We start from the raw sequence: 11,137 nt of genomic DNA on the forward strand, positions 1-11,137 counted from the left end.
CATTACATCTTTGTCATTTTATATTTAGGTTGCAAATTTATCACTTAAGAGTCTGCTAATCCTGGCTCCCTTACAGATTTTCTTGCAATTCAGATAACCTGACTTGAAGTCCCTTGAGGTATCTTAGTTTTGGTCAGAGAGTCTGCATAGCACGCGAGTTAATTGAAAGAAACCTTGCTTTTCTACTCAGCCTCTGTTTTACAAAATATAATATTGAAATATATATATGAATATTAAAGAACACTATAAATAAACATGCTATTTGCATAGAGCAAGATTTAAAGAAATAAACACTTATGTATATTTTTAGCATCTTATTAACTAAGCTTCATCAATTGTGGTTCCCAAAATTTCCTGCATCTTTCCATAGACAAAACCTTGGCTTTTTTCTCTCCCCTATTTTCTCTCATCTTATATGAAGCTTGCTCTACAATGGAGTAACATAGCTGTCTTAGAGCAATCCATAGTTGTTCGCTGTTATTTTAGTGTTGCCATTCATTAAACTGAGGAAGAACTGGGAGTAGAATGAGAAAAACAGCATCGTGTCTCTTCCCCTCCTTGGAGGAGTGCCTCTCTCTTTCTCCCATAGAGCAAAACCAGAAAAAGTAACACTGTGGTCACACTATAGTCACATAGCAGTGTAAACGCCTTTTTTTCAATCAGAAAAAAAAAAGTTTCTTGAGAAGTTCTCACTTTTCACTTAAATTCATAAACAACTCCTCCTTAGAACCTGAGGTGATGTTTCCAGCAACTCCCATAACTGATAAATGAGTTTTCATCATTACCAAAAAATGGATAAAACTGTCATTTTCAAAGCATAAAATATTTTGAGCTTGATTTCTACTTATTTTAAAATGTTATTTTAAGAACTTTAGGAGATTTTTTTAAAGCACTTTTAATCTCGCCATCGTATGCAATTCGTCGGCATGCCGAGTTCTGACTGGTTGATGAGATGTCTTTTTAGCTTCTGCCTCTGCTCCCCTACCCTCTGCTCCATGAGGCCCCTGCCCCTGCCAGCTGCTGATCTCCCCCACCTTTGCATGTGCCACAGGTTACAGGGCCACTCTAGGTCTTTTCTTCCAAACCCATTTCCATCCCAAGCACCACAAAGGGACAGCTTCCTACTTTAGACAAGGCAATGGTGGAACCCAAAAGAGAGGACATGCCATATCTCTTAGTTCTCTGAGTTGGAATCAGTTGAGAGAGCCTCCTCGGCCCCTTAGCTCACTATTCCTGTTATGACAATAAACAGGTTCACTGGACACATCTTTGAAAGAGAGAGTTAGAGGGAAATGAGGACTTTCTACTTGATCTAATCCAGGTTGGAGGTGGTGATGAGCAAGAAGGTAGTGATGAAAAGCAACTGTTAGGGAATACCAAGATTGGAAATACGAGGGGATAAGCTTCGCTTCAATGTGGACAAAAGATCTAAACCTAGACTGTATCAGGAGAAATTTTGATAATGCCGTTGATGGTCCTGTTATTGCCATTTCCTGAGATGTAGAATATAGAATGCAGGAACGTAGAATACAGAGTCCAGGAGACTATTGGATTGAGACCAGTATCTCAACAGGCTTTGTGGCTTTAGCAGGAAGGATGCAAATATTAAGACACCCCACTTGCACTTTATTGGGGAGCCAAATTGGAATCAGGAGAAGTAACTTCTTATTCTCTATGCCAGGATTACTGCTCTCACAGTAATGGAGATTAACTTGGCCAGGGCACACGTGAGAGAGCAAACTTTACCGGATTGACTGAGGCTATCCTTCTCTGTATTCTTGAAGTTCCTGGTGCATGACTCTGCCATAACCTTCATTTCACTTTCTCTAACTATCTGTTGCTTGACTTTCTTCTCCACTTGGCCATGAACTCTTTGAAGGAAGACACAGTGTTTAATTTATCTTAATCCAGTGCCTATGTGGTGCCTGGCCAAAGGCAGGGACTCTTTACATGTTTATAAAATGAAAGGTTCGATGGGTAAAAATAAAAGGAAGTGAGAGAATTTGTTTCCTAAAATCTAAATTTTGAGGGGCATATCTCTTCGCTACATATAGAGTCATTGCTTTTTTTTCCTTTTTCTTTTCTACTATAGAGTCATCGCTTTTAAAGTATATCAAGAGCAGATTTTCCTTCATATACAAAGTCTATTCAAAGGATCTAAACAGATTAGTTATTAGTCTCCTACAGTTTAGAGTTTGAAGGACTTGTAACAGAAGGAAGCCAATGGGGAGCCCACCATGTGAGAACATTGCCATAGAATGTAACAGGAAACTGGAATTAAACCTAGACAGGTGAGTGTCAGACAAACAGTTTTGCATGCCTTTCTCCCTCCCTAGTGTAGGGCAGGAATCGAGTTTTCTCTGCATTCTCAGCATCTGGTGCAGTTAAAGCAGAAATGTTGCAGGTATATCATGTTTTGGGGCAGACTAAATATGGAAAGGCCAATACACAGAAATGATGAGAAGGAGGGGTTCTTTCCCAGATGGCCTCTGGCAACAGTGAAGGGAGGAAAATAACTTTTGTTGAGCGCTAAATGTATGTCAGACACTGTATATAATATTTTTACATATATTACAGGAGACAATTGTTTCCAAAATTTCTGAGACTTGACTTTTCCCAAATTAACAATATTTCTGAAGTTTAAATAGCTTAGCTCCAAAAAGCAAAATAATAAAAAGAATTTATTCTAGGCCAAAAGAAATGATAAAAATAAACATATTTTGAAAGAACTATGTTTTTCAAACTTTTATTTTATACAAATACATCTTGCAAATCAGTGGAAGAATATAGTATGTATCCATCATTACTTTGCATAGATTAAAAATATCTGTATGTATCTGAAAAATGGAAAAAATAGCATTTTGTGTAAAATCCTAAATTTTTAGACATGTAAGTACATACATAAAAATAATTAATTCTATTTAGTATTTCTCATAATAAGAAATCAGAATTTGAAACACTCATCCCCTTAAAACTGGTGATACACATACACACACATGTATGTAAATTTTTCTTCTTTGGAAATGCTTGTTTATCTGTTGCACATCCCCTCATCCTTGGGAGTTGATATAATTGCATCTGAAAAATCAAAGGAGAGGACGAGGCAATAGCTCTTCTGAGAAGATTTCTCAGTGGTATATGTTTCCTCTAGCAGGGACTTTCCTTATGAACTCCCCTCTCAGCTTATGCATCTGGAATGTGTCCATGAAGTCTGTGACCTCTTCACAATGTCACCTAGCCTGGGTGAAGTTATTGTGTACAATTCATCAAGGTTCCTTCTCCTCTGTTAACAAGCCGTGCTGACATTCCCCTATAGCGCAGAAAGTGGGGCAATCCCAGCATCACACCATTTCCCTCTGGAAGCCTCCTCTGCTCAGACTCTCCAATAAACAATCTTCTATCTTGTCTTATTAATCCTCACGTTAACCACCATTTTACAGGCAAGACAACTGATGCTCAAAAGAATTTAAATACTGTCAATTTGCCCATAATCACACATAGAATAGGACTGAAATTAGGAGAGTTAGGACTTGAATCAAACTTTGCCTGACTCCAAAAACTGTGCTCTCTTTACTTCACCACTCTGAAAGATTCACTGATGAAAACATGATATTAAGGAATCGCTGGGTAATGGATATAGCTCCACTCCATACGCCTGAGCATGGGAGAAATGTTCCTGCTTCATTTGTGTATAACACAATAGAGTTTTTATAACAAGACATCATTCTGCCAGACATAGAACTCTTAGTCAATGCAGGCTGCCTCTCTTTTGACTTCTCTGGTTCTGTCCAAGCTCCGAGAAGACGTTGGAGTGAGAAGGAAGGTATCTGGTTCTAGGTTGTTGTCTGCTAGCACGGGGTCCCACTAATGCATCCATCCTCCCCTAAGATCATGTCCAACATTTTCAATCTCATAAGAAAATGCCCTCCATGCCTAATCATTTTCTCTGTTGCTTTCGTGTCCCTCTTGGGCATATGAGACTCATCCCACAGCACCTTTGGGGGATTGCCTACAACCATTCTCCACTTGTGGACCATTCTGGCAGACTTTCTGAAGTTCTCTGAGGCTCTGTCTGCCTAGACATACCAAGTATGTGTTTATTCTCTGGGGCATCGCTGCCCTCAGGCCATCTACTTGGATAGCAGCCACAGGTCTCCTCTGTTCTCAGATCCCACTTTCTGATCTGAGGGTCCTGTCCCTTACACCATACTGTAAAGTAAGCTCCTGATAAGCAGGGATTGTGTTGAACTTACCTTTGTATTCTAGTGTTTATCATTACTGTGGGCAGACTAAAAGACATATAAATACTTGCTAAATTAATGATTGTCACCTTCCAGATGCAAAGTGATACCTTCTTTTTTGTGTTGTTATGGTCTATTTTCATAACTTTTCCAGTATTCAGTAGGTATATAACTGGGCAGAGAAAATTGATTTTAGATCATGAACGGCCTCTTTTAAAGATTGTCTCATCACAATTTAAAGTGACAACCGCATTCCAAGAATTCAGTTGTGTGTTCCCTAAGGGTAGATTGTAGCAAATGTTGTTGATGTCTCCCCCATATGCCCTCATCCCTAGAACTTCAGTGCATGCCAGCAGACTTCCAACTACCAAAACCCTCGTTCTCTCGCTAGAGGGTTTCCCTGACCACAGAAGCTACCTTGCTCACCTGTGCCACAGGAAGTGCCAGGGTATTGACACCCTTCAATACGGGCTCTCAATCAGTGACTAACAGGTTTTGGTGAATAAATACCCAAGGTCCCCAGTCCCTGGAGTGGGCTATCTCTGAGGCCCTGGTTTCAAGTGATTCTTACACTGGTTACACTGGTTTCAAGTGATTCTCTCAGGGGATTAAGTTCCAGTTGCCCATAGTCTTAGCTGGCTCAATAGGCTTTCTTTCTTGGCTTCCTGGTCTTCCTTGTCTCACTTTCCTACTCTTTCATCTCCAGATAAACTACTTGCACTTAAATCTCTGTCTCATGGTGCTTTTTGGGGAACCCACCCCAAAAAACAGATTTATTAAGATCCTGAACTACCTTTTGCTCTGGGTCTACTGAATTATCTTAGCAAGTTATATATCAAAATAATGGGAGAAGCATTAAGAGAGGAGAGAATGAGCCTAGAATATCACTGTGGGTTGACTATGCAGAAGACTGCCCAGCTTTCCTTGGTCGGGCTTGGAATGGTGTCAGAAATGTTTCTTGCAGGCATATACTTCCCACTTGCTATATCTAAAAACACTGTAACATCTAAAGATATAATCTGAATGTGGGCACATAAGTGTTCAATGAAGAATTTTTTTTTTTTATAATAAGTGAAATATTTAAAAAACCTAGTTAAGGATCTAGTTAAGTAAATTATTACAGAATATGGTATGTCTACTAAATAAATATTATGCACACACTTAAATTTCATAGTTTATAACATGAAAAAGTGCAAATAATGTAGACACTTTAGGGACATTTCGTCTTTATCCACTGCCGGGAGCAAGGGCCCTGCTTCACATACCGCTGTTTACAGTTCCTGTAGCCCCTTAAGAGTGAAGAAGGACCAGAGGCCACCTGTTAGACACTGCCATCTGTCCTGCTGTGGCAAAGACAAGGTGGTAACACAGTCGGTAATGTCAATCACGTCTGCAAACCTACTGGGGTTTTAGGGAGCCTATAAGTGTATCCCTTTTTTTCTGACCCATTTTTGAACCAATTGGAATATACAAAGCAATCATCAGATGGAAACAAATGTTATCGGCTCTTTTGCTGGTAAAGGTTACATTTGTGAGTATGGTTCAGGTGCAGCAAGAATGAGTTTCCTGACACTGCATCCCAGAATCAGGCTGACTTACCCGCCTGATCGCAAGCTCATCTAGATAGTCATCAGTCTCTTCATATGGAGCTGTCCTAACTGAAAAACTTACAGCACAGAGACCCAGAACAGAATGCTTGCTTTCTGTGGGCAGCTGACTCTCTAGAAGAATGAGACAAGAGAGGACTGAGCTGCCTTTGACTGGTTCCTCACTGAAAGTCACCAGTAAGAGTAGTCACTCCATGCTTGGGAGGAATCAATGAGGGAGCAGATAAACAGTGGAACCATTACTTGCATTGCGTGCCCACTACATGGAAAGAAATATCAGAGTAGGGAATAACCACTATTGTCCTAGGAAAACCTAAAAACAACTAAACGGGAAGGTGATGAAAAATGTCTTTTATTTCCAGGTTCATAATTTATTGTACAAATTGATTTTCACATGATGAGTCAGCATTAGCTTGTCCAGGCATGGGAACTTAACAGATGAAGTATTGACAATTTAGAATATATATGTTGCTTTCACAAATGGAGATTTTTTAGATCCTAACTTGAAGTATAAGATCATCAAAGCAGTGCTTTCATGTGTGGCCAGTACAAAATTTATTCTACTTGTGAGAGTCTAAGAGATGAAATGGTTTTAATACCAGTGAAATGGAATTGAACATCATTTTCTGGACCTGCCACAATTTCAGCCTTGCAAAATGCACACATTCTGCAGCCTGAGCTTCAACATGCACAGATACGCCTTGGCCTGAAGAATCTCTATAAACTGGATTCTATGGGTCTCAATCCGGCCACGCTTCTTTCTACCTTCCTTGTATCAATGTTTTAAAATGTATCAGATTGTCCTGTATCTTGAGGAATACATGGTGGTATTTTTATGCATACACACACTCAAATACACACACACACACACACACACACACACACACACACACACACACACACACACACACACCTTCTGACCATGGCATTGCAGACAGTCCTTATGAAAGCAACTGTAGTCTAGGAAAGCCTGTTATGGGACCACAGAGTCCTCTCCAAGCCTGAGACATCCTGTGTAATCTAACCAGAGGTGAGAATTTCTTATAAGACCTGGCCATGCCTTTCCCTCTGCTCTGTGGGTCCTTTACCCAGGAGCCTCTGGGGTACTGTGCCTTTACTCTGATACTACTTACTGACTTTCACTCTCTCCATTCGTTGTGAGCTGATGCAGCTTTACACTGGTTGGTCAGCAAGCTACATAAGAGGTGGCATTCTTTAGCGTATCTTTACAAAGTTTTTCGTTTGTGCCTACTCCCCTGGTTCTCACTTAGAAAGTGTGGAAATATGCTGCCCTTATCAAACTGCTTGTTTCCTGCCCGCTGAAACTGTCCAGGTCAGAGCAGCTTTGAACTGTGTGGATGGGCTGGTTTGCAGACTTAGCTCTTCGCTCTATTGTTATTATAGAGAAACTACCTAAGAACTGGCTATCTCTTTAGAACAATAAAAGGGATTTAACTATTTCCATAGACCCTTAGTGTAATGTGAAACACAATAGTTATTTTTGATGTGCTTTTATGTATCCATGTCTTTTAGTGCATTATTATTCAGAATGCTTACTAGGTGTCAAAAAATCAATGATCATTTGCTGGTTGGGACATAAAATAAGGATTTGAATCATGTGGAATTTCTCTGGTGCAAGTTAGGTCATGATCTCTGACTCCTTCCACAGGCCTCACAAGTCTCCTTCTGTCACAATATGATCTTGAATCTCTTCTGGGTCTAATTATGTTTGAACTACAATTTCTAAAGCTTTGGAGTTCAATTAAAACCATAATGAGACTGCACTTTAGATTTTATGGTTAGAGCCTTCCCAATTGATCGTATTTGATTGTTAATACTTCCAGAGATTCATAAGCCTGAACTTTATACTGAAACTCAGTATTTGCCTGTTAATCTATTATTATTCAACAACTGCTATTGAATGCCCACCATATACCAGGCTCTGCGCTGTGCACTGAGCATTAATGTATACTCAAGGAGCGGGATGAAGAAAAAGACATACTAGAAACAGTGGAAAAATGAAAGAGATACATAAGACTGCCTGGGCGAGTCATGAAGCAAGTGAGCTAAACTTGAAGAATGAAAAGGAGATTTTCAAAAGGACAGTTAGGGGAAGAGCCTTCCAGACAGAGCGGGAACTAAGAGAAGTTCAGTGTTATTGGACTACTTAGGGCAAAGAAACAGGATGAAGCTTATAGTGTGCCAGGTACTGTTCTGCTTTATACTGGTTATCTCGCCTAATTTCTATAACACTATGAGCATAATACTTTTAGTCCCATTTTATAGATGAGAAAACTGAGGTTTATTTGTGCAAGGTTACTGACCTAGTAGATGTTAGAGATGCGGTTTGAACTCCCGCCATAAAAGTGACATTATTAATCACTATACAAAACTGCCTCCCGCATGCTTATCCTCATATTCCAGCTCATAGACAAACGTTTTTGGTTTCTGTCTCACTGAGTAGCTGCCAAAGTCCATGTTTTTAATCAAGATATTTTTATCCACAGGTTAGTAAAGATAGCTGGTGTGTGAAATGCAGTCATTTTACAACATCATCACTCCTTAGCTAAAAGGAATGCAGCTCAAACCCCATTTCTCCGAGTTTAAATCTGAGGCACATAAATATCAGCTAATCAAATTGTAGCTCCACCCAAACTTGGGCACACCCTTAAAGTAGCTTTAGCAGGGTTTGAGCATTGAGGGAGTTTTGGAGAGAGTTGTTTGAAATTAGAGGAACAAGTATGTTGATTAAAAAGCATAGGAAAACAGATGCCTTTAGTGCTTTCCCACTCTGCTTCTCACGAGTCTCTTTGTTCTCCTAATACCCTGCCCTGAGTATGAAGAACCAGTCTGGCACGATGGAAGTCCCAGTGAACCTTCAGCCTAAAATCTTAAGTTCGGTCACTTAAGACACTGTGGGAGCTTGGGCAAGAAACTTTCTTTTTCAGTGTCCTTGGCCTGTTTAGAAAAGTGGTTTAAAATGCAAGTTCTGGGGCTAGACTTCCAGAACGTGAATCTAAATTTTTCCCCAAATGCATGCCCTTGGGCAAGCTGTGGAACTGCGTGTGCATCGGATTTCACATAAATCAGGGACAGTATTAGTACCTACCTCACGAAACTATTGGGCGGAGTAACTGATCATTTGCAAGATCTTAGAAATGTGTCTGACAGAGAAAGAACACAATAAATGTCACCTTTCATTACTGTTATTTTCTTCTAGTTCTAGGCATCCCTGCCCCATTCAAAGCTAAGTTCTTCCTCCTGGAGAAAATCGTTATTTCTCTTTAAAAAATTTTTTTCTACTTAAGGAAGGCCAATTTTAACTTCTGTTCATAATACACTTGCTGGCATTGCATTAACATACAGATTTGCAAGAGCCAGACATCCAGCCTTGGCATGATACGTCTGGCACTCAGTGTGCTTTGTTTGCTGTAGTATCTGAAGACCAACAAGAATCCATTTTGTTCCAGACAAACAATGGTGACCTTATTTCTCGTTTGCTCTGTGGTGAGAATTATTGTCTTTTTGCCATAACCAAACCTTATGATCTTTGTAGAATGGAAAAACAAATATCAATGAACTTTTTATTTTATTTTATTTTATTTTTTTTAATGAGGGGAAGCCTACTATTTTAAGTTGAAAAATTCTGCTGTAGATACATTATATTGCTATGGAAACCATGCCCAATTACTTCAGACATGTGGTTGCTATATATGTCCTTTGAATGTACATGCTTTAAGCCTTATATTTTAGCACATATTTGACTTTCAGTTCTGTTTCTACAGTGTTATACGAGAGCCCATCTGCTGACTGCTTCTCTGTTCAGTCTTTTAAGATTCCTTGCTATCTTTGGGATGTTGAATCACGTGGTGGAAACCACAAAAATCTTGTTATTAGTTCTGTCTGTGCTACTTCTGTCTACATTTCCTGCGTCTGTCCAGGCCCTGGGTATTAAAACCATGAGGCAGTGCAGTCTAGCAGACAGAGGGCAGTCTGGGCACTCACTCAGATCTCAATTTCAGGGCTAACTCAGCCACTTGCTGGCTGCGTGAACATTGGCAAGTCGTTTCACCCACTCCAAATCTCAGTATCCTCATTTTCAAATGACAGTAATAATAGGTATTTATAGGATGGTTGTGAGGTTTGAATGAGATGAAATGTGTGAAACATCTGAAAAATAGGATATTCTCAATGTGTGGTTGTTATTTACTATTGTTGAAATCTACCCCATTCCAGCGGAGCTCCACAGGGCTCTCTCCATGGATTGCTTCCCCCGGGTATGGAAGGGAGTCCAGGACAGGGCAAGCAACCTGATGTCCACACCGCTTATTTCTGTCCAAAGGCATTTAATGGAGCTGGAAATTAAACTGTCTGCCACGACTTCATCAGAGTCAGACAGCCGTGCGTCCCACTGCTAGGTCTCGGAAACATCTGGAAAATGAAAACTGCAAAGCGAACCTCCTCAAACACTTCCATCTCGTGGAGAGCTCTAGCCCCATTTTGGTCTACCTTCTTGCCCTTTGCCTTTTCATTTTAGACACACAGCCCCGTGGCTGCCCACCAAAAATTCAAGGAGCTCAGAGCAGCAATATAATCTGCAGTGATGAAACTTTAAGTCCAGCCACCCCCTTTGCCCACAGTGGAAAGCTTTGTCTCAGGCACAACACTCTGAAACAGCTGTGCTCCCATTTCAAGTTCTTTTTATACTAGATAACTTCCTATCATGATTGTCTAGCTATTGAATGAAATGAAAAAAAAAAAATCATTTAAATCATGTTTCCTTATAAAATGGAATCCTTTTAGCATTTTAGGACCAAATAAACACACCACCACCATCATCTCCACCAACAACAACCAGGAAAAAAAGAGCTTTAGACTCAGCAGTAGGCCATGGTCAGATCTACAGCAGGCTGGATGGGATAGTAAGAAGTGAATAACATAACTGGCAAAATATACCTTCCAGTGTGATAGGTGATAGGCCCTATGTTCTTATCGACCCCTGGAATCATTCAATCACCTATTTCCACTATAATTGGGTACTTTCAAGTGTGTGTTTGTAAAGGCTTTAAGCAGGTCTCCTTCTTCTAACCAATGTGGGTGTTCTTCACACAAGGCCACATAATAATAAAAGATTCATTGTTTTGTTGGAATAGGAGGTGATCAGAGGGGCAGTCAAGCATACAGAGGAGTACAATACATATTTCTTGTCTTCAGGAAACTTTAGTTAGTTTGGAACTATATAACCACATAAGAAAATAGCTATTATTTTAAGGCAGGCTTTGATATACT

At 39.9% G+C, this 11,137-nt stretch overlaps 1 pseudogene; it reads right to left on the bottom strand.

Moving 5' to 3' along the window:
- Positions 1-6,302: 6,302 nt before the first annotated feature.
- LOC105305999 lies at positions 6,303-6,514 on the bottom strand (annotated as a pseudogene).
- Between the last annotated feature and the right edge of the window lie 4,623 nt (positions 6,515-11,137).

The sequence above is a fragment of the Pteropus vampyrus genome, unplaced genomic scaffold, assembly GCF_000151845.1.
Source record: "Pteropus vampyrus isolate Shadow unplaced genomic scaffold, Pvam_2.0 Scaffold12, whole genome shotgun sequence".
NCBI lineage: Eukaryota > Metazoa > Chordata > Mammalia > Chiroptera > Pteropodidae > Pteropus > Pteropus vampyrus.